At 39.6% G+C, this 23,644-nt stretch overlaps 1 protein-coding gene and 1 pseudogene across 2 annotated transcripts in view; one reads left to right on the top strand and one right to left on the bottom strand.

Moving 5' to 3' along the window:
- The window catches only part of SIK2 (salt-inducible kinase 2), a 125,471-nt gene that overhangs the window by 54,882 nt on the left and 46,945 nt on the right, over nucleotides 1-23,644 (bottom strand). The gene's annotated exons all lie outside the window — the stretch shown is intronic.
- Nucleotides 888-3,046, top strand: LOC105537447 (annotated as a pseudogene).

Raw genomic sequence — 23,644 nt, 5'->3', positions numbered from 1 at the left:
CTCCGTCTCGTGGGTTCAAGTGATTCTCCTGCCTCAGCCTCCCGAGTAGCTGGGATTACAGGCATGCGCCACCATGCCTGGCTAATTTTTGTATTTTTAGTAGACATGGGGTTCCACCATGTTGGCCAGGCTTGTCTCGAACTCCTGACCTCAGGTGATCCACCTGCCTTGGCCTCCCAAACGCTGGGATTACCGGCGTGAACCACCGCGCCCAGTCTCTCTAAGGATGCTTTTTAATTCAAATTAATACTTCCGTGGTTATCAGTTTTATATAAAAATGTGACTTTAAATATTCTTTGGCTTATTATTTTTATTATCTCATCTCTTACCCTATAATTTCTAGCACAAAAATTCTGAGGGCACTTGTTTTAGGACTGGAGAGAAGTTAGATGTATGGAATGGCAGCTCTGAAATTGCTTCTCATCCAGCAGTGAGGCTGAAAGAACAACATCCTAAGTAGAAAGTATCTGATTGCTAGAAGCCAGAACAGAACAAATCCAAGAGGCCCACAGGAAAGTCAAAGGTAAACGGCTCCAGTTTGGGCAGTATTCAGGGATCTAACACAGGCAGGAGAGCCTGGATCTCCACCTACGGTAGTTTCAGAAAACAAGACCTGACATTTCACAAAGCTAGCAGTAACGTGCCAAAACAGGAGTACTCAGAGTTGCAGAAATACAATCAAATGACAGAATGGATATCAAACCTTATGACCATGTAGCTATTTAATAAATGTTTCTTTCAACAACAGCAAAAGAAACTGACAGTGCTTCTAAAACTTGTTGGTTCTAAGGACTTAGTGATAATGACCCTGACTAACAGACAAACAGGCAGTCTTGAGCAAAGTTTTCTTCTGTGGCCTTTAAAAGATTCATATTCAGCAAAAAGACATGACTTCAGAGTTGGCTTTGCAGATTCAATATTTACATTTAATGATGTCTCCAGGTGGTTCAAGTGGTTAGTCTTGAACCACAGGTGTAGTTAACCAGTTAAGAGATTAGCATGGGTTTCCAATCATTACTCTTAGAGAAACCAAACACGCCATGTAATGCTGACGCACAAAGTTTAAAACAAAGGCAAATTGAAAATACAGTACTCAAAAATACAGTTTGGTATCTTTCTCACTAACCCTTAAGTTTTGTTAAAGCCAGATTTTAAACGAATAGTGGTCAAATCAAGAGAGTTTAGAAAGTGTCTTACTCTGCGTCCTTCGCTCAAAGCTCTGGACCTACTAAAGTTAAAACATTGTCCTAGGACTTGAAAGACATTAAAAGTCCTTGTATCCTCTTGAAGGTGAGATTTCAAAGCAAGAGTTTTCTGACTACCTTGTAGGTGTTTACTCAGCAGCTTCTTGACAGTCTCTGACCTACCTTTCTAATCAATCTTTTCCACCATCTTCCTTCCTCTTCTAGCGGAAGGAAAAAATAATAATTTAATGGTTAATTCATTTTGTTTTCTAGGAATTAAGACATGCTCAATCTAATCACTATTTAACTATCCAATTATTATAAGGTTGTTAATCCAAAGTAAATTATAATCTAGAAGCAGCTTCTCTGCTCCTTCTCAAATCTCTGTCTGGTTTGGCCACTCCTGCCTCCACTGTGTGCATCAGGGTGACCCACAAGTCCTGTAAGGTATGACCTCTGGCCCCTGGGCCTTCAGCAGCTGCTCCTCCATAAGCAGGCCTAGTGCCTGCATCAGCTCCTTGAGCTTCTCCTGGTGGGCAGCAGCAGCAGCTTCCAGGGTGGCCTAAGTGCCAGCACAGGTCTGAATGGAGGCTATGCTGGGGCCAGTGGTATGGGGGGCATGACAGCCATCATGGTGAACCAGAGCCTGCTAAGCTCCTTTAAGCTGGAAGTGAACCCCAACATCCAGGCCGTGTGCACCCAGGAGAAGGAGCAGATCAAGACCCTTGACAAGAAGTTTGCCTCCTTCATCAACAAGTTGTGGTTCCTGGAACAGCAGAACAAGGTGCTTGACACCAAGTGGAGCCTCCTGCAGCAGCAGAAGACGGTTGGGAACAACATGGATGAGACGTTCGAGAGCCACATCAACACCCTTTGGTGGCAGCTGGACACTCTGGGTCAGAGAAGCTGAAGCTGGAGGTGGAGCTTGGCGATATGCAGGGGCGGCTTGAGGACTTCAAGAATAAGTAGGAGGATGAGATCAACAAGCATACAGAGATGGAAAATGAATTTGTCTTCAAGAAGGATGTGGATGAAGCTTACATGAACAAAGCAGAGCTGGAGTCTCACCTGGAAGGGTTGACTGATGAGATCAACTTCCTCAAGCAGCTGTATGAAGGAGATCCAGAGCTGCTGTCCCAGATCTCGGACACATCTATGGTTCTGTCCACGGACAACAGCTGCTCCCTGGACATGGACAGCATCATCACCAAGGTCTGTGCCCAGTATGAGGACATATATAACCACAGCCAGGCCAAGGCTGAGAGCACGTACCAGATCAAGTATGAGGAGCTTCAGAAGCTGTCTGGGAAGCACTGGGATGACTCGCATTGCACAAAGAGAGAGAGATCTCAAAGATGACCCGGAACATCAGCTAAGGGCCTCACAGACCAGAGGGCTTCCCTGGAGGCTGCCATCAGATGCTGAGCAGTGTGTGGGGAGCTGGCCGTTAAGCACGCCAACGCCAAGCTGGTGGAGCTGGAGGCTGCCCTGCAATGGGCCAATCAGGACATGGTGTGGGAGCTGCATGAGTACCAGGAGCTCATGAACATCAATTTAGCCCTGGACATCGAGATCACTACCTACTGAAGCTGCTGCAGGGCAAGGAGAGCTGGCTGGAGTCTGGGATGCAGAATATGAGTATCTATAGGAAGACCACCAGTGGCTACTCAGGTGGGCTGAGCTGGGCCTATAGGGGCCTCACAAGCTCTGGGCTCAACTGTGGCCTGGGCCCTAGCTTTGGTTCTGGTGGGGGTTTTGGCTCCTTCAGCTGACCCAGATCTTCCAGGGGCCTGATTGTGAAGAAGATCAAGATCCATGATGGGAAGCTGGTGTCCGAGTCCTCTGATATTCTATCCAAGTGAACAGCCATGGCAGCCCCTCCCTGCCTACCCCTTCCTGTGGCTGTCCCAGAACCAGTCGGGGAGGCATCTGTGCAGGGGAGAATAAGGAACAGAGAAGACTCACCTGAGGCTCAGTCCTAGCCTTCAGTCCCCTTGGAGGAGTTTATTGCCTAGGGTACCCACTCTTGCCCATGCCCCCAACTAAAAACCAGTTCAATTATTTTTTTCCAAAATAAAGCCCCAGCTAGCTCTGCCAACCATCAAAAAAGAAAAAAATTATGATTCTTTTATAATTTTGATTGTACACTTAGTCCTGTCAGAACTGCATAAATCCAAGAGGAGCTCAAGCCTTGCAGAAATTCTGAACTTTTTCTATTTTAAATTTAAAGTTCATCATGCACTAATATTCCCAACAGTTCAAATAGACTACCTTATGTGCTATTCAAATACTTTGTGGACCATTAAGCTTTTATATAAATAAGGGTGTCTATTAACCAGACAAGCTGGAAAAAGCCAGTGAAATCTGTCAATCCCTTTGGATTTGATTCTTTGAACTACACAGGATTAAGCTGTCAGTGCCACCACAGATTTATAATTCACATGCAGTGAGTTTCTGGCTTTATGTTTCATGAAGAAAATTTAATCATGCAGATGTATGACAAATATTTCATTCACAGTATTTTAAACTACTATAATTAGGCTGCAGCTTGTGCCATGAATGGGACAGAGTTTTATGAAATATAGGCATCCCCATAACACATAGATTAAAGACGCAAAAGTGGTAGCAGGGAGCAGGGATGAAGAAAGGCTGATTAATGAGTACAAACCCACCGTTTGAGAGTTGAAATGAGACTAGTGTTGGATAGATCAGTGGGGTGACTATAATTTACAATAATCTAATGTATAGTTCAAAACAGTTGGAGGAAAATAATTATAATAGGATGTTTTCAGCATAAAGACAGATATCCCAATTACAAAAATGTGATCTTTACAAATTATATGAATATATTATTACAGGTACCCTGAAAGTATGTACATCTCTTATGTATCAATAAGAAAAGTTTTGAAAAAGGTAGAAAAGATACTTCAGGAGCTGAAAATGTGGAGCAGTGTTTGGAAAAATAGACTACGGCCAGTGAGAACGGGAGCCAAGATCAGAGAGGATGGGAGAGGGTTAAGGAAATGATGCATTCAAAAGGCAAACCAAGTCAGGGTCTAAAGGCCAAGAAGTCTAAATACTGGGTAAATTGCCATAGCCAGAAGACAGCTAAGGATTAACAACCTAATTGCTTGTTTACCAAGTTTTTTCACCTCAGTCTATTAGTACTTTTTTGGTGTAGGAAAACTTTTCTCTCTCTCTCTTTTTAAAAAAAAAAAAAAAAAAAAGAGATGGGAGGGGGTGTCTCATTATGTTGCCCAGGCTGGATTAGAACTCCTGGGCTCAAGCGATTCTCCTGCCTTAGCCTCCAGAGTAGCTGGGACTACAGGCATGCACCATCATGCCTGATTTCTGGGAAAACATTTCTAATTTTATATGGAAGTTAAAATGAAAAAGTTTTTAAAATAATAATTTTATTTAAACACAATTCCATAAAGTTGTAATATCTCTACACAGATTAGTAGCAACAATTTTTCTGACATCATCTTAGATTCTGAGAGAAATAAATATATACATACAATTGTATTTCCTCTAGCACTCCCACTCTCTCTCTCACCCTGTCCCAACTCTTAACCAGTTTAGTTGTATTCTAGTCAAAATGAGATCTGCTTGGAAGCATAGAGAAAAGGACCATGTGAGTCATAGTAAAGGAGTTAACTGTAATTCTTGTTCTCTTTAAAACTTTCATTTTATATATTTCCTTCTTGAATTATCTATCAGCTATTCATTCATTAATAAAATATTGGGCACCCTGATGTGTAGCCTCAACTATCAGCTGTCTTCTCAACTCCACATGAATATCTATAATGCCACTCTAATCTTAGAGCTAATCTCCACACCCTTTCCTCTCTCCACATCCAATCCATTAACAAATCCTTTCAACTCTTAACTATGACATGTCCAGAATCCCACCATTTTTCTTGAATTGCATCAATCCTCCTCTAGTGCAAGTCACTATTATCCCTTGCCTGAACTATTAGGATAGTTTCTTAACTGGTTTTCCTTTTATCTTTGCATCTCTGTCTTCCATTCTTGACACAGTAGCCAGAACAATCTTTAGAAACAGTTACATCAGTCCTCTGCCAATAATCCTCCAATGGCTTCCCAAGTCACTTGGAGTAAAAACCAAAGTTGTTATCATGGCACAATAAACTCCCATATGACCAGAAACTGAAGACATCTTTAATTTAATCAAAATAGTTGAAGACTCAAAAATTATAAAATATGATGAAATACGACTGGTCATAGCTCAGACCTAAGGTATATACTCAAATTTATCAATGGTAATTACCAAAACCAAACCTTAACCTTTGACACAGAATTACATTCACAAGTTTGCAAGAACACACATGCAAGTTTGTTTAGTGCAACATTATTTGAAATAGCCCAAACCAGAAAACAAATGTCTATCAATAGATGAATGGTTAAATAAATTATGGCATATAATCATACTACATGGAATACTATGAAGCTGCAAAAATGTGATGAATCCCTAAGCATTTAAATGGAAGGATCTCTCTTTCCCTTGTGCATGTGGATACACGCGCATGTGCGTGTGTGCACACACACACACCCCTTACTTTAGTTAATCCATACTGACAGGCGCTTCCTACATACAGCCCTTGCTGTTCCCTCTGAATATCTCCACCCTCCTCACTGTACTAATTCCTGTTCATCCTTCAAGACTCATTTCAGAGTATCATCTCACTAAGAAAGCCTTTCTTGACTCCTCTGTCTGGGTAGGACATCTACTTAATGTTTGCTGAATAGAATAAGGAAAAAAAAATCTACATTTTCTATATTCTAAAAATTAGCTTGAAACTTCATTCTCAAAATAAATTGTTATCTATTCTCTTTCCCTCAAATTCAATGTAATTTATTTATATGCCACAAGATCTACCACTGACATACAACTATGGCTTTTCCCCAGTGATCTTAAACATTACACAGAAATGTGTTGCAGTGGCCCGGTGTGCTGGCTCACACCTGTAATCCCAGCACTTTGGGAGGCCAAGATAGGTAGATCACTTGAGGTTAGGAGTTCGACACCAGCCTGGTCAACATGGTGAAACCCCACCTCTATTATAACCAACAGTAACTATTGATCAATATCATTTAAAAATTTTACATATTTCTCACTAATCCCTATTACTGTTATCCATAGCTAAATCATCTCCAAAATCTAATTGAAATGCTAATGTAATGCTGGAGACTCCCTTGTCATCACACACCTTTTAGGATCGGTATTCATTTCTGGCACTGCAAATCAGTTGGCTATTTAGGAATTTTACTGTAATGCTCCTGTTCTCTCAACTGGTATAAAAAGATAAGGACTATAGTTGGGCATGGTCTCCCAGCACTTTGGGAGGTCGGGGCGGGTGGATCACCTGAGGTCAGCAGTTTGAGACCAGCCTGGCCAACATGTCGAAACTCCATTTCTACTAAAAATATAAAAATTAGTCAGTAATCCTAGCTACTCGGGAGGCTGAGGCATGAATATTGCTTGAAGCTGGGAGGCGGAGGTTGTGATGAGCCAAGATCATGTCACTGTACTCCAGCCTGGGTGACAGAAAAAGACTCTGTCTCAAAAAAAAAATAAATTAATTAAATTAAATAAAAAAAGATAATGACTACATCTTGGAACTGTAACACAGAGTTTAAATATGTCATAACTACTTCTCTGCAAAAAATTCTATTTTCATATAATTTTCTGCTCTCTGCTACTATTACCCCCATGATTTGCTACTTAGGTGTTTCCTAATATTTACACTCAAGTTCCTATTTTTAGCCTGATATGATATCATAAATGCAGATAGTTAAACATTTTAAAAAACAATATGATGAAATTTTAATCGAAGCATCAGAAATTTAGTAATCTGATGTGAAAACCATGACTTTTCCTAAAACCGAAGAAAAAGAGACTGTAACAATGAAAATTTAAGTGTCTGGATTTATTTTAGTGCCACAAAACAAAACAAGATTACTGAAATTAGAGGTGGTAAAAAGCAGAGATAGCCTTAACTTAATTATACTGCAAAAGTCTGTTGTGGCTAGCAACAGCCTAAACTTACCTTCAGCTTTTACAAACTATCTGTATAACACACAGTATCTTTTTTTATCTTTCTGTTACAAATATAAGCACTTACCAGAAAACAACAAGAGTAGATTTAGGCAAACTCACTCTTCCAATCCTATCAAAGATTCCAATTAATTTTATAACAGGTCAGGAAATAACATACAGAAGCAATACCATACCCTTAGAAAAGACCTCAGGAGAAAGCACAGAACCTGAAAGGAACTCCAACACCTCTAGACAACATCAAAATTTAACAGAAACTCTACGGTAACCATGCTGACTTTATGCCCCTTTCAGAAGATGGACTGAAATATTTCGCTGCACCAACACCTCCTTGAGATTGTGGGAAGGTAGAGGTGGCAGCCTTTTAAACCTGGAGATTTCAATAGAAAGCACACGAGAGGTCTGCTTCTGCATCATTTATACTAGCTTCATCCTGTCCATTTCATGCTAGTGCAGTAGTCACACACATTGTAAAGCGTCTACTGCCTGGAACTCTCCAAGGTTCTGACCCTTAACGGTGGTCTAGTTAACTTAAGAGAGCAATGCATGGAGAACAACAGTCCATGGAAAACAGAACCATAGGTTTAGTGGTTTTCCAATATTTCTTTCTTTTTTTTTTTTTAAGATGGAGTTTTGCTTTTGTTGCCCAGGCTGGAGTGCAATGGCACAATCTCGGTTCACCATAACCTCCGCCTCCTGGGTTCAAGCGATTCTCCTGCCTCAGCCTCCCGAGTAGCTGGGATTACAGGCATGCGCCACCACGTCCTGCTAATTTTTTTTTTTTTGTTTTGTTTTTAGTATAGATGGGATTTCTCCACGTTGGTCAGGCTGGTCTCAAACTCCCCACCTCAGGCAATCTGTCCGCCTCGGCATCCCAAAGTGATGAGATTACAGGCGTGAGCCACCACACCCGGCCCCGATATTTCTTTTCCTTTTTTTTTTTTCTTTTTTTGAGACAGGGTCTTGCTCTGTCGCCCTGGCTACAGTGCAGTGGCATAATCACAGTCACCACAGCCTTGATCTCCTGGGCTCAAGGTTTAGTAGAGACAGGGTTTCCCCACCCCTGTAACTGGGACTGCAGTAGGCACACCCCACCACAGCCGGCTAGTGTGTGTGTATTTTTTTTTTTTTTTGGTAAACATGTGGTTTCGCCATGTTGCCCAGGCTGGTCTTGAACTTCTGACATTTCTAAATGTTGATTCTAATATCTCCCACCCACTCTGGCCTTACTGTGATCATTCTATCCCATCCCTGGTCTACACTTGCCCCATGGTATCCCTGGTACATCACCAAATCCTACCAAATTCCTACAGCATCTGGATCCATTCCTTTCTTATTTCAACCATTCTCCAAGTCCACTATTTTAGAAGCAGAGTTCAGTAGACTGTAGGATTGTGAGAGATATTTACTTTAACCTTGATTTACTTGGTTAGATTAGAGCCACTGTAACTGGAAAAAAATATTTCAAATGTATAAATTCTTAGAATTGTCTTCTCCCTTCCTGAAAGTGCTCTAAAGTCCCCAAGCTCCCAAACTAACAGGGGAAAAGGAAAAGAAAGGGTGATACGATCAGCAGTATTAAGAGTTCTGCTGTTCCAACTAAACCCATCAGAATCAAAGTAGTTAGGCCATCTTAGGCAGAGAAACAAAAGGCAGTGTACAATGCCCTGACTGCTATCCCATTTCTCTAATGGGAGGAGTGTAGAGGGATGTGTGTGTGTGTGTGTGTGGCGGGGGGTATGGATGATGGGGGGGGAAGAATGTTTCAAAAAACTGTCAGAATTAACCCCCAAAGAATACCTGGTTTCTTTTTCTTTGAGATGGAGTCTCGCTCTGTCGCCCACACTGCAGTGCAGTGGCACGATCTCGGCTCACTGCAACCTCTGCCTCCCAGGTTCAAGCTATTCTCCTGCCTCAGCCTCCCTAGAAGCTGGGACTATAGGCATGTGCCACCATGCCCAGCTAATTTTTGTATTTTGAGTAGTGACAGGGTTTCACCATGTAGGCCAGGCTAGTCACGAACTCCTGACCTCAAGTGGTCCGCCCGTCTTGGCCTCCCAAAGTTCTGGGATTACAGGCATGAGCCACCGTGCCTGGCTGAATACCTGGTTCTTAGTTCATGCTCTCCCACACTCCACTACCCTCCACTACCAGTTTACCCTGCCCCAACCTTTCCCTGTGGTGAAAAATAGAAGACATGATTTGCCCCCCAAAACTCTGAAAGTCTTTCAAAAATTGTTTCATAGAAAAATACAGAAAAGGACAAGGTTATGCAGAACTAGGCCAACACTTTAAAAGCTGATTAAAGAGGAGAAATTTTAATTTCATTTCTTAGGAATTTTGCACTTACTGGCTGGAAGGTAGAAGGCATAGGCATTATGTGCTATTTGGCCCCGGCCCAGGGTTTCCTTCTATTTCCTCCCTGGAGGGTGGGGAGTGGGGGAGGGTGCAACATAATGATTAGAACACAGGCTCTGGAGCTTCGAATCCAGTGCCACCACTTACTGGCTGTATGATTTTCTGTGCTTTAGTCTCCTCAACTGTAAAACAGAGATAATAACTCTATCCACTCCCAAAGGTTTTTATAAGGATCAAATAATTAGGCTTAAACACTTAAAATCTGGAGCATGGTATCATCCATTTCTGTCAACTCCTACCTTGAGAATGTACCCCGAAGCTCTTGCTTCCTACCACCTGCACCATGACCCCCTGAGGTCAAGACGCCATCGTCTCATGCCTGGACTGTGGCAATGCTCCTAACCAGTTTCCTGTCTCCACACCAGCTTCACTCCAGTCTGTTCTCCACATAGAAGTCAGAGTAACCACTGAAAAACTGAGTATTTCCATGTCACAGCTCTGCTCAAAATGCTCCACTGGCTTCTAGTCTCACTCGGTACAAAATTCCAAGTCTCTACCATGGTCTATTAGGCCCCACGTGATCTCAACCATATGCTGTCCCTTCCCATGCCTCACCACGCCTCCCTGCATCTCCCACCACCCTCTACCACCCTCTAGCCCTGGGTTCTGACCTCAAGGCATTCGTCTGGCTATTCTCTGTGTTTAGATATTCACATTGCTTTCTTCCGAACTTAATTCTTAACTTTCTTCCTAACTTTTCTGCTTAAATGACCACTTATCAGAAAGGAATCCCTCTAACCACCATCCCAGAGACTCTATCTTTACCCTGCTATTTTTTTTTTTTTTTTTTTGAAATAGGGCCTCACTCTGTTGCCCAGGCTGGAGTGCAGTGGTGTGATCACGACTCACTGCAGCCTAGACTACTGGGGCTCAGGTGATCCTCCCACCTCAGCCTCCTGGGTAGCTGAGACTATAGATGCGTACCACCACACCTGGCTAATTTTTTGTATTTTTTTGTAGAGATGGGGTTTTGCCATGTTGCCCAGGCTGGTCTTGAACTCCTGGGCTCAAGAAATCCATCTGCCTCAGTCTCCCAAAGTGCTGGGACTATAGGCATGAGCCACTGTGCCTGGCCCCTTTACCTTATTTCTCTTTTTAGTACTCTTCACCACTTGCCATTTAAAAAATTGTTTTATTTTACTTTTGAGATAAGGTTTCACTCCATCTCCCAGGCTGGAGTGCAATGGCATAATCATGGCTCACTGCAGCCTTGATCTCTTGGGCTCAAGCAATCTGCCTGCCTCAGCCCCTCAGGTAACTGGGACTACATGCACACACCACCATGCCCAGCTACTATTTTGTATCTTTTGTAGAGACAGGGCATTGCCACGTTGCCCAGGCTGGTCTCAAACTCCCAAGCTCAAGTGATCTGCCTGCTTTGACCTCCCAAAGTGCTGGGATTACAGGCGTGAGCCACTGTGCTGGGCTTAGCTTTTTTGTAGAGATGAGGTTTTGCCATGTTGCCCAGGCTGGTCTCAAACTCCTCGGCTCAAGCAATCCACCCGCCTCAGCCTTCCAACGTGCTGGGATTATAGGTGTGAGCCATTGCACCTGGCCCCTTTACCCTGCTCTGTTTCTCTTTGTGGTACTCTTCACCACTTGCCATTTTATATATGTGTCTGTTTTACTGTATTTCTCCATCTCAGGATATAAATGAGGAAAAGGATTTTGAACTGTTTCCTCCCTGTATCCCCTGGATCTGGAACAATGCTTGTCATATAGTTAGTGCTTAATAAATATTTGCTGAATTGATCAATGAATATTTGCTATTATTATCCATCTGTGACACCTTCTTTATCCCAAAATATTCCAGTAGCTTCCAAATAGAATCTTACATTTCCAATCTCTTCTGTCTCCAATCATCCTATACACTACATTACTTTGACTGAAACACTGCTTTCATAATGTCATTCCTCTGCTCAAGAACACTGCTATCTGACCTTAGCAGTTCCCAGTATGCCCTGCAAGATGTTAAAAGATGTATGTGAAAAGAGACACTTGGTGACTAAGAAAGTTTGGAAAATATAGGATTAAAGAATTTGAGTTATCTATTACAGACTGATCTGGGTTGGCTGTGTCCCCACCCAGGTCTCATCTTGAATTATGGCTCCCATAATCCCAACATCTTGTGGGAGGGACCTGGTTGGAAGTAATGAATCATGTGGGCAGGGTTTTCCTGTGCTGTTCTCATGACAGTAAATTTCACGAGATCTGATGGTTTTATAAAGGGCAGTTCCCCCATACGTGCACTCTTGCCTGCTGCCATGTAAGATGTGCCTTTGCTCCTCCTTTGCCTTCTGCCATGATTGTGAGGCCTCTCTGGTCATGTGGAACTGTAAGTCCATCGAACCTCTTTTTCTTTATAAATTACCCAGTCTCAGGTATTTCCTAATAGCAGTATGAGAATCAACTAATACACAGACAGTCTCAGTCTTTTAATTTACTAATATTCAGTGTAAATACCCAGGAGAAGAATTTAACATTTTCCACTATGGCATTTGTGACTACAGAATCCTTTTTAAAGGAGCTGGTCAGGGACTGGCTTCTGTAGAACATGTAGGAAATACTGGCCTATAGAAGTATCTAAAACCATTTTCAAAAGTAGGCATCAGGGCTCTTGGTAAAACTGAAAAGAAGACAGCTGTCTTTAGTGCCCTTCCTGCTTCCTTTTCTTTTCCCTCTTCCCCATTCTGTGGCTTCCCTCTGTTACCAATAAGGCTTATAAAAAAAACAATCAATCAATCTCAAACTGCAGGTATGGGTACTGACATACACTTTAAAAGGAATAACCTTTCTGGGCTTCTAACTTAGTTCAGTATATTCCTTGTGATGCATAAATAGTCTTATTCTTCAATGATGTATTTTGAATCTTCTGCTTGCATGCTGTACTGAGCAAAAAGAAAGAGTAGATACTCAGTATTTCAACTGGTATGCACAAACTCAGCAAGATACAGACCATGCAAAGTGTGACACTCCTTACTAGGAATCCTGAAAGTCATATTAGATAACACAGCTCAGCTGGGTGCAGTGGTGTGTGCCTTAATCCTAGCTACTCAAGAGGTTGAGGCAGGAGGATCACTTGAGGCCAGGAGTTCAAATCCAGCCTGGGAAACTATAGTGTGACCTCATCTCTTAAACAAAAAAAGAACCAACAAAAAAAAAAAAAAAAAAAAAAAAGCCAGCCTCACAGCTTAGATATTAAATCCAATAGGTTCAAGTTTTGGAAAGTATGTCTTTATTGATACTATAATCTCACATGGTATATTCATTGTGGCCAAGCAACTTTTCCCTAAAAGATATTCCAAACTTTGTAAAAATTTCATGTGACTGACTAGTAAGTATTTTTTATGACAAAATTGAAGCAGTGTTTAACTGAAATCAATATAATTCATTATGGAAAATCTGAGGAAGGACTGTGTTTATAGGATTTCAGAAGACTGATCCCAAAGAGGTATATACCAGATATATTTCAGGGTACCCATCTGCCATGCCCTTTTGGGGAGTCCTCACTCATAGCACAAAATGGCCTGGTTTTACACCACGCATATAGTATATACACTAAGTATGTAACATATACTACTTAGGTACACACCTGACCCAAAGATAGTTGCAGTAAACTCAATTTTCTTCAGGTAAAATTCTCACAGTAATTTTCATTTTAGAAGAAAAGCTTATACACGGTGTATGTGGACCTATGGGCTCTTCTGGGACCTCATCAGTAGACTGCCATTCCCTTCGACCCTCCAGATACCAGGCTTCATTAACCACCGAGGAAAATGATCTAAATCCCAACTTCACATATGGGCCTGATTTAGTCTCAGGGCAATCCTTTTCCCCTTGCCAGTGATGGCTATAGAAATGGTATATTTTGGTGGTTTCTCTTTCTCACCAACAGAGCTTATTAACCCAAACAGGTCTCTAACTGTAAATCCAGCCAATGAAACATGAGGCTCATTTTCAGGGCAGATTTTAGGAAAATTTTTTCTCACGCCTAAGAAAAAGCCACGGGAAGATACGGCCATTTGGTTTTCTGAATATCTGGATGTGACACCTGAAATTGCTGTAGCCGTTTTACTAAAGATAAAGCTGAAGCTGGCAGAGTGAGGAGTTGCAAAGAACCTGTGTCTCCTTGACACTGTTGAGTCTCCAATCAACTCTAAAGGTTGCCCCTCCTTTGGATTTCGTGTTACAGGAGATAATACATTTCCTCATTTCTTAGCCAATTTGAATCAGGTTTTTATTACATTTAGCTGAAAGGCTAATGGCTCAGGAAGGATACTGTGACTTGGACTGAAAAGTGAGGTGGGTGAATCAGATTCCCTCTCTCGGGAAAATGAGAGACAAAGAGGGAAGCTGCCAGTGAGCTGTGTGGCACTGAGCTGAAAGAGCATATAAAACTGGAGAATGCATTTGAGCCATTGTAAAAGGAATAAGCAGATGGAGAAAGCCAGCTAGGACAGTGAGGAGGCATAGAGAGATGTGTCTCAAGAAGCAGAGAGGCCATTAGAAAGAACAACACTGCTCCTTTAAGGAAAAAGGTATCTTTTGGCTTTCTAGTTCCCACGATGCCTGGCTAAGCTGCACTTCTTATCCTTGAATTACCATGAGACATCTCTGTAACCTTACACTGTATTTCCCTTCACAAGAGTTGGGTTGCGTGTGTGTTCTCCTACTTAACAAGCCATATCTAGAACATGGGAGGTAGATGAAAGGCACAAGTCAAATCAGGCAAATATTGCAAATTAAAAGGGGCCAACGATAACAGATGACAGACTAAAAAATGTCTCCAATGACAGGCAAATTGCAAAATTAAAAGGCACTGACAATAACAGACAAGAGACTAAAGAATGGCTCCAATGATAGTAAAACTTAATAAAGAAGATTATGAAAGTAAATAAAAGTGAAAAAAAGGATCATGTAGTCAGTATCACACAAACTGGCCATTAAAAGACAACAAATCATGTAACTGGCAAAGATGTTCTATAGATGGATATCAATACAAGCATTTGATTTTCAAATTCTTTCCTGATATTTGTTAACCTTTCATTTATTCTTATGTTTTTGGAAAAGAATGCTGGGTTCTGCATTTTCTTTCTGGAACCTCTCTCCTATCTGGTGCCTCATTCCTCTACCACCTCCTCCCCAATTGAGTTCTATTACCTCATATTAGTACTGATTACATTTCACTTGGGTTACTGTAGTACTTCTTAAAATAATCACTATGGCTCTAGTATCTCCTAATTCTTCTTCTTCTTCTTTTTTTTTTTTTTGCGACAAGGTCTCACTCTGTCGCCACAAGCTGGAGTGCAGTGATTTGGTCACGGTTCACTGCATCCTTGATCACCAGGCTCAGCTGATTCTCCTACTTCAGCCTCTGAGTAGCTAGGACTACAGGCTTACGCCATTGTGCCTGGCTAATTTCTGTGTTTTTTTGTAGAGATGCGGTTTTGCCATGTTGCCCAGACTGGTCTCGAACTCCTAGGCTCAAGTGATTTGCCTGCCTCGGCTTCCCAAAGTGCTGGGATTACAGGTGTGAGCCACTGCACTGGGCCATATCTCTCAATTCTAATACAAATTAATCTTTCCAGGCCCGGCGCAGGGGCTCACGCCTGTAATCCCAGCACTTTGGTGGAACGCCAAGGCGGGTGGATCACAAGGTCAGGAGTTTGAGAACAGCCTGGCCAATATGGTGAAACCCCGTCTCTACTAAAAATACACAAGTTAGCTGGGCGTGGTGGCACACACCTGTAGTCCCAGCTACTCGGGAGGCTGAGGCAGAAGAATCACTTGAACCTGGGAGGCAGAGGTTGCAGTGAGCCGAGATCATGCCACTGCATTCCAGCCTGGGTGACAGAGCAAGACTCTGTCTCAAAATAAATAAATAAATAAATAAATAAATATTAAAAAATAAATAAAAATAATCTTTCTAAAGCAGAACTCCAAATAGGTCATTTTTTAATTTAAATATTCTTAATAGCTCTTCCATGCCTATGGAATTAAGCCCATGTTACTCCTTAGCCTAGTTAGAATACTGAACCTGCATGATGTATAGTTTCAGCCCATTTTATTCCCTTACTCTCTCTTCCTACTACATCTCCTCCTCCTATCTATCTTTCCTCTCCCATTTGCTCTAGCCAACCTGAACTGCTTTGTTTTCATATAAACCTCATAACTTTCTGTACTCTGGAGCTCATGCTGTTACTTTCATCTGACACTCCCTCCTCCCTGCAACAATTCTCTTCCATCCTTGTAGAAATAAAAATCTATTACTTCTTCTATGGTGGCTCATGTCTGCAATCCCAGCACTTTGGGAGGTCAGGGCAGGCGGATCGCTTGAGGCCAGGAGCTTAAGACCAGCCTGGGCAACATAACAAGACCCAGCTCTACAAAAAATAAAAACACTAGCCAGGCATGGTGGCATGTGCCTGTAGTCCCAGCTACTCTGGAGGCTGGGGTGGGAGGATCGCTTGAGCCTGGGAGGTTGAGGCTGCAGTGAGCCATGGCTGCACCACTGCACTTCGGCCTGGGCAACAGAGTGAGACCCTGTCCCAAAAACAAAACAAAACAAAACCCCAAAAGACCCCCAGTATATTCTAATTAATAAAATCAGCATATGAATGAATCAGAGTAAACAAATGCAAAATCACCTCAAGGACTACAGAGTCAGCAATATTTACCAAAACAGAAAAAACATGCACCCAAAATGAGAGTTTATCAGCAAGGGCGGTGCTAATCGAAGACCTATCCGAAAATACCAGTCAGGCAGACTACATACTTTCAATAGTCCTTCAAGTTCCAATTCAAATGCCATCTCATTTTTAAAAATTCTGCCTTGCTCTTTAAGCTCTGTTATATAAATATGTTATCATTTATTCAAAATAATTGAAAGTAAAAAAACACATCTTGTATAAGTTGTAGTCCATGGCACTAAGAATAATGACTTATAAGTAATAGATGCTCAATAAATATTTGCCTAAATTTATTATTAGGCTAATGGAAAACAAAGAGCACACTGAGGTTTCTTTCCATTTCTATAGATTAAAATAATAGAAAAGTTCTTTTAAAAAGTTTCTATTTATCTCTCAAGGGAAATTTAAGTTAGCTAAACATCTAGAGTATAAGAACACACAACGGGTGATGATATTACATTAAGGGAGAAATAGAAGTTTCTGAGAAAAGATTAAGTCAGAAAATTAAATGATAACTGGGCAACTAGCTTACTAGTAACTCAGGTCAGAATTCCATAGCATAATTTTAAAATTTCATTTGAAATGCCAAAATCACCAGCAGTAAATAAGGCACATTGTGAAACAAAATTTCAGATAGGACATTTCAGAAACATTAAGAAATGCATTTCAGAAACAAACTGAATTTTGCATTATGAATGACTTGTCCCTGTTTCTTTCCATCAACCTCAATGAGTTTCTCTAAAGACATTTAAAAAATGGTGACAACTACTATGTTAGTTATCCTCATGGAATGTTAAAACTGGTGAGTTGTACAGATGGAGAATAGGTAAAAAAAAAAAGTAGCTTGAATTCACATAATAACCAAAATATAAGCATTCCTGAACAAAATTATCTGCATATAAATACATTTAGAATGTTGAACCTTCTTGGTAAATTGAAAAATAACACATTCCCTATAAATGAATAACCAGAGCCATTATTAAGAGAGAAATACTTAAAAGTAATATAAATATGTTCTTGGCCAACTCTATCTGCTTTGATAATTCAAAACAGTAATTGTCAATGTCAGAGTGTTAATTCTCTCAATCTCTCTCTCTTTTTTTTGGATACAATATCACTCAGTCACCCAGGCTGGAGTGCAGTGGCGCAATCTTGGCTCACAGCAACCTCTGCCTGCAAGGCTCAACTGATTCTCTCACCTCAGCCTCCTGAGTTGCTGGGACCACAGGTACACACCACCACACCAGGCTACTTTTTTTAAATTTATTTTTTTATTTTTAGTATAGACAAGCTCTTGCTGTGTTGCCCAGGCTGGTCTCGAACTCCTGAGCTTAAGCAATCCGCGCACCTTGGCCTCCCAAAGTGCTGGGATTACAGGTGTCAGCCACTGCACCTGGTCTTCTCAATCTCTTAATAAACATTTATGGAGTATTTACAATATGCTGTGGGGTATGCATTCTGCCATGTACTAAAGATAGAAATATAAATAAGAAACATTCTTTGCCCCCACAGAGTTCAGTCTAGTACATGACACAGACCTACAGTTTATAGAACTGTAAAATAGCAAGAAAGCATTGGGAGATATGTACAGGCCATTTTAGGAAGGACCACAGAGAAGAGGCCTCCACCTAGGTAGCTATAAAGCCAAGAGAGGTTTCTCAGGCCACTGTCTTTCAACAAAATCTATCACTGCCATCATTACCATTGTCAAAGCCTCGGTATAAACACCCCAAAATGCAGCAGATTCTCTACACGGATTTTAAGTGACAGTTAATGTAAAACACTAAAACAAAAATTATTGATATCGCCTGACCTATGTAAAGTAGTTTGGGATTTCAGATTTTATTGGTAGATAAGGTAAACAAAGGAAAAAAATATTTTTTCTTTTCTTTCTTTTTTATTTTTTGAGACAGTCTCGCTCCGTTGCCCAGGCTGGAGTGCAGTGGCACAATCTTGGCTCACTACAACCTCCGCCTCCTGGTTTCAAGCAATTCTCCCGCCTCAGCCTCTTGAGTAGCTGTGATTACAGATGCGCACCACCATGCCTGGCTAATTTTTGTATTTTTAGTAGAGAAGAGGTTTCACCATGTTGGCCAGGCTGGTCTTGAACTCCTGACCTCAAGTGATCCGCTCACCTTGGCCTCCCAAAGTGCTGGGATTATAGGCGTGAGCCACTGTGTCCAGACAGAGAAAAACAGTTTTTTGAATATTTTAAAATTTATATGTTTATTTGAAGAATCTACTGATAAATCTGACAAATTGCTGCATTGTAAAATGATGCTTTAAATATTCTGATTAAATTTTCTGTCAAGGGAATGACTGTAATGTATTCTGAAATCAGATTTCATACTCATAATAATCTTCTGAAGTGTCTCCATTTCAGGTGAGAAACAAAACTAGTCCCTACCCGGGGAGGAAAATTTCACCTCATGTAAAACATAGTCATATTCTCCGTGAAGCTTTTGTACAATACTCCAAAAGTGTGAAGCTGATGGTGTACAGATTCTTAATAAGACACAACAGATGGGAATGGTTAGTGAAACATGGTTAAGACTGAGGAGAAGAGGCAGTTGATGACAAGCAGAAAAATGTACAATTCTCACTTGTATTTAGGTGTGGGGAACTAATTTAAAAGCTACTTGAGATGCTTATCTCAGAATTGTAGAACAACACTTTGAAAAGTTGTTTTATACTGATTAAACAAAGCATAATACTAAAGAACTTACCTTTATTTTAACTAACTCATAATTTGTTTTTTACACAGATAGAACTATAAACAGGGTACAAGTGACAATATCACACAACTGAGTCAAGAAATAAGAAAAAGAGTTAGGCAAACAGGATCTCTTTTGGCCAAATGATGTGACAACGGCCAAGTACTGTTGTTATTACTGAATAATAATAACTCAGATCTTGAAGTAGTCTACATTGCAAAGATTAAAAACCTACAGCATAGGAGATAATATAACAATCAGAGATTTCAACAGGCAAATAAAGTATCTGGCAGAGAAAAGGAAATCAGATACTCTAACTTCGGCATCTGGGTTTTTTCTTTTTATGATTTTTCCATAAAGATTCACCCAATCATTGAAGCTTTTAAGAGTTCTTCCTCCCCTTCAGATGCACTTATTTTGAAAAAAAAAAAAAAAGAGAAATTCCCTTAGGAAGGAATAATAAGACCACTGCTATAGAGCAGAACAATATTTACTAAAATATACTTTATTATAATCATATTTTCCCTAAGAAATTTCTATATATGCTTTCCTCACAGTCTTTTGCTTCAAATTCTTAACAATGGAAACCATCTTGAAATTGACTTTAGAATTCTAAAACACAAATGGCAAGTGTCAAAAAATGGTCAATAAAATAGAACAAAGCAAAGTAAAACAAAAGAGGTGTTTAAACTGTATAGATAACTTATAAAATGTAGATAACCGGGAAGGGAAAGGAAGACAGATCTGAGAAGGGAAAAAGCTAATTTACACCACAGAAACCTCCTAGCTTGCCCCAGGGCAATCCTAAAATTATGGGTGGAACATTTTGACACTGGCACTGAAAATGGATGGAATCTACTTCCAATAAGATTCTTGGGCATAAATCTCTGTCCTGGTGCCACAACTGACCATTTCTCACTGTTTAATGTTCTTAGCTTCTCTGCAAGGCAATATGCACCTTCATATCTGCATCCAATCTGATCTCCCTCCTGTGAGGAAGACAAGCCTTCATTAAACCTCAATTTTAGGAAGCTCTCTCTGAAGTAGTCCTCTTTCCTATGAAAATGCCAATTCCCTTTCTCACTGTCCATCTTGTTGGATCTTCTCTTTTCTTGCCTTCTGTTGGAAGAATTCTTCTGGTGCAAGGAAAGGGAAGTTGGTGCCAAAGCTGAAGGTCAAGTCACTGAGCATTTCTGAGCTCAGGAGAAAGGATAAAAGGTTGTTTTTCTCAATCTATGGTTCCCAGAACAGTTCCATAAATGACAGCAATCAAATTCAAGTCTGAAGTTATTTCTATAATGTATACTATGACTAAAGAATCTCCTATTAAACTGTCTTTTCATAATCAAAGTAATAACGTCTTTTCCCATTACCTCTACTGTTGGATGGCTTCTTCTCAGTCCTGCTCTTGGGGTGGTCCTTCTGGTTGAGGGGAAGGGTATTTGGCCTAACTTGACCCTCAGCCCTGGTAGTTCGGTGGTTCTCACACTTTAGCATACACAAGAATCACCTTGAAAAGCTTGTTAAAAATTCAGAGCCCTGGATCCTATACCCAAGGAATCTGATTCAGAAGGTCTGGTATGGGACCTAGGAACCTTTTAATTTAGTTACCTAATATAATTTCAATGTTTGTGGTCTACAAAACATACTTTGAGAAACACCATTATAATGGTTAAGAACACGGGTTTTTAAAACGAAGAATCACTTGCCTCTGATTTAATCAAGACTACTTCTTCTACTTATTAACTGTGTCTCTATGAGCAAATTTTGCCAATTTGAGTCTCCCTTTCCTCATCTACATGACGATAATGATAACACATCCACCTGTGTGAGGGTTAATGAAAAAAGACATAACAAGGTGATTGGCAGAGTATTTGCCACATGGTAATTACTCAATAAATGTTTTAGTCAAGTCATTGTATTTAGCATTATTAACAATATTTTCAAAAGCACCTTTTCTAATCAAGGCCTTCTGAATCTAGTTGGTTTTGTTTCTTCAAGAACTTATATTAATTAGATGCCCAGTTACATGAATTCAAGTTACTCTCATTCATGGATTAAGTGATCCATGTTTTTCATAACTTGCTCAAAATTGGAGTGGTATATCAAAAGGAAGCCCCAAGATGAAATTAATGATATATGATCTCTCACCAGAATTCTTGGCAAAACTGCAAACTGGGAGATTAGATTTTGCTGCTCTACCAATTTCTGTCATTCCTTACATTTCATAATCCCCACATATGAATGTCCCAACTGACTGAAAAAAATGGCTAAAAATGCAGAAGTAATTAATTTTGCTCCTAACTCTTTCATTGCCAATTTCCCACATATTTAGTGTATCTAATGACAAGACTTAAAGTTCTATGTGTTTTTTGTTATCTCAGGATCGACTACATTGTTTCATACATGTATATGTATATATATGTATGTATATATGTAATATTTATCTTTTTTATTTCTGTATTTTTACACAGTGGATACTCAATAATTTTGATAGATTTTTAAAGGAATTGTGTTTAGGTAGGATCTTAGAAGCACCGATGTATCATCTTCAATCATACAAAGTTATGTGAGATAAATATTTGTACAAAGAATTGGCTCCTTGTTACACCTTCTAATTACTCCTATGCAGCATTCATGTAAAGCTTTTGGAGTGGCAAATGACTTTCATTAAAATTATCAGCTCACCAAGAAAAAAGCTATAGAGCCTGCAAAGTCCTCCTGGCCAGGATAATGTATTTGCCACCAACAAAGCCAAAAGAGCAACTTATGCTGCAGCAAAATTAAAATGGAGTTCTTGCCATAGTGTAGGTGTTAAATGCATATCTGTTAAATGAGTGAATGAATGTACAAACAATGGCTACCTATATACACATCAAATGTAAGCATATTATTAAGTTCTGGGATACAGAACTAGGATAATGGCTTCCAGCTCCATCCATGTCCCTGCAAAGGACATGATCTCATTCTTGTTATGGCCGCAAAGTATTCCATGTACCATATTTTCTTCATCCAGTCTATCATAGATGGGCATTTGGGTTGATTCCATGTCTTTGTAAGCACATTATTTTATCTTAAAAAAACACAACTAAATACAAGCAAGTTTCCAATTAAAACTCAGAGCCTACCTAATTCCTACAGATTGCTACACTGATAGCTGAAATTTAAATTACTTTTTGTTAATTTTACCTTAGTAAATTAAAGAACAATCTTCCTTTTATATGACATGCAAAATATTCAGCATTTCAGTAAAGAATATGTAGCTTGAGAAAACTTAATATGTAACTCTAACTTGAAGTCAGATGTGCTCCTAAAAGACAAAGAGCTCCATTAAAAGTAGTAAAAATCATTTTTATTTTCATGTATAAAATCAAAAGATATAAAACATTACTTTTCCTCTATGCTGAAATTCAACAAAATAGTACTCTTTCTAGAAAATTAATGCCTACTAAGACTAACCGTATTATTAGGACTTTGATTAAACATTAAAGTAGAGCTCACTTTGGTTTCAGCTCTATTGAATACAACCTTGCTTCACAAGCCTATTACTTTCATCTACCTTATATAACTTTATGAAAACCATTTTTCCTATTTTAAACATAGAGTAACTTGGAAAAAACAAGCAACATAATCAATTCAAGGATTTATATTTTGCTGTTTGAATTATGAAAGTTATGAATAGAAAAAAATGGAAGAGGTTGAGAATGACTGTTTAAGAAGATAAAAAATGTTTACAATATTTTTAGATATTGATACCTAGCCTTTACTTTCTCCAGACTAATAATTATGTCAAATATTTTATAACTCTACTAGGGCATCATATAATTACAATTTCTGCATTGAATGCACAATAAATATTTTTTAAATGACAGGCAAAACAGCATTTGTGCTTTTTAGGGGAAAGTTATTGTCATAAGAGCTTTTTCTTACTGACTTTTAGTGTAGAGGTTGAAATTTTCTCTAAAGCTTTCAAAAAATAGCAAGTAGAATATATACCTACCAGTAATTAAATTTATGTTTTCCTATAAAAATCAGAGATTTTCTTTCATTTTTTCAGAAAGTTCAAAATGGAGATGACTTAACCAAGTCATGAGTTGAAATCCAGTTGCTCAGAAAAGTCAAAGAAAAAGATAATTGCTAAAGCTAAGATTTAAAATGTATCTAAATTAAGGATATTAAGCTGTATTTTAGTTGTTTAGCATATATGTACATCTACTAATCCAATGTTTTATGGAAGAGAGATCTACACAATCACAATCAAACAATAAAGCTTTCAGGACAAATGAACTGTTTGCAGTTAATGCTGAGAAGACACTACTGAGTTTGGATAGAACTCAAATTTGTGTTAATCAGTAAGCCACTAAACTATTTTTCTGCCTCTTTTTGTTCCCTAGGTCAACTTCTGGATATGCAAATACTTATGAGAGCTCCTAGCACAATTAAATTTTTTAAAAAAATAAAGTTATTCTGGAGAAAAGATCTTGTTAGTTATGAGTAAGCGATGTTGAAAAAAGTATTTCAAGTATCTTCCTTCTGGACTCCCACCACCATCATGACACC

This window comes from Mandrillus leucophaeus, unplaced genomic scaffold, assembly GCF_000951045.1.
Source record: "Mandrillus leucophaeus isolate KB7577 unplaced genomic scaffold, Mleu.le_1.0 Scaffold172, whole genome shotgun sequence".
Classification (NCBI taxonomy): domain Eukaryota; kingdom Metazoa; phylum Chordata; class Mammalia; order Primates; family Cercopithecidae; genus Mandrillus; species Mandrillus leucophaeus.
Note: the sequence above shows the minus strand (reverse complement) of the source record. Positions and strands in the feature narration are given on the sequence as shown.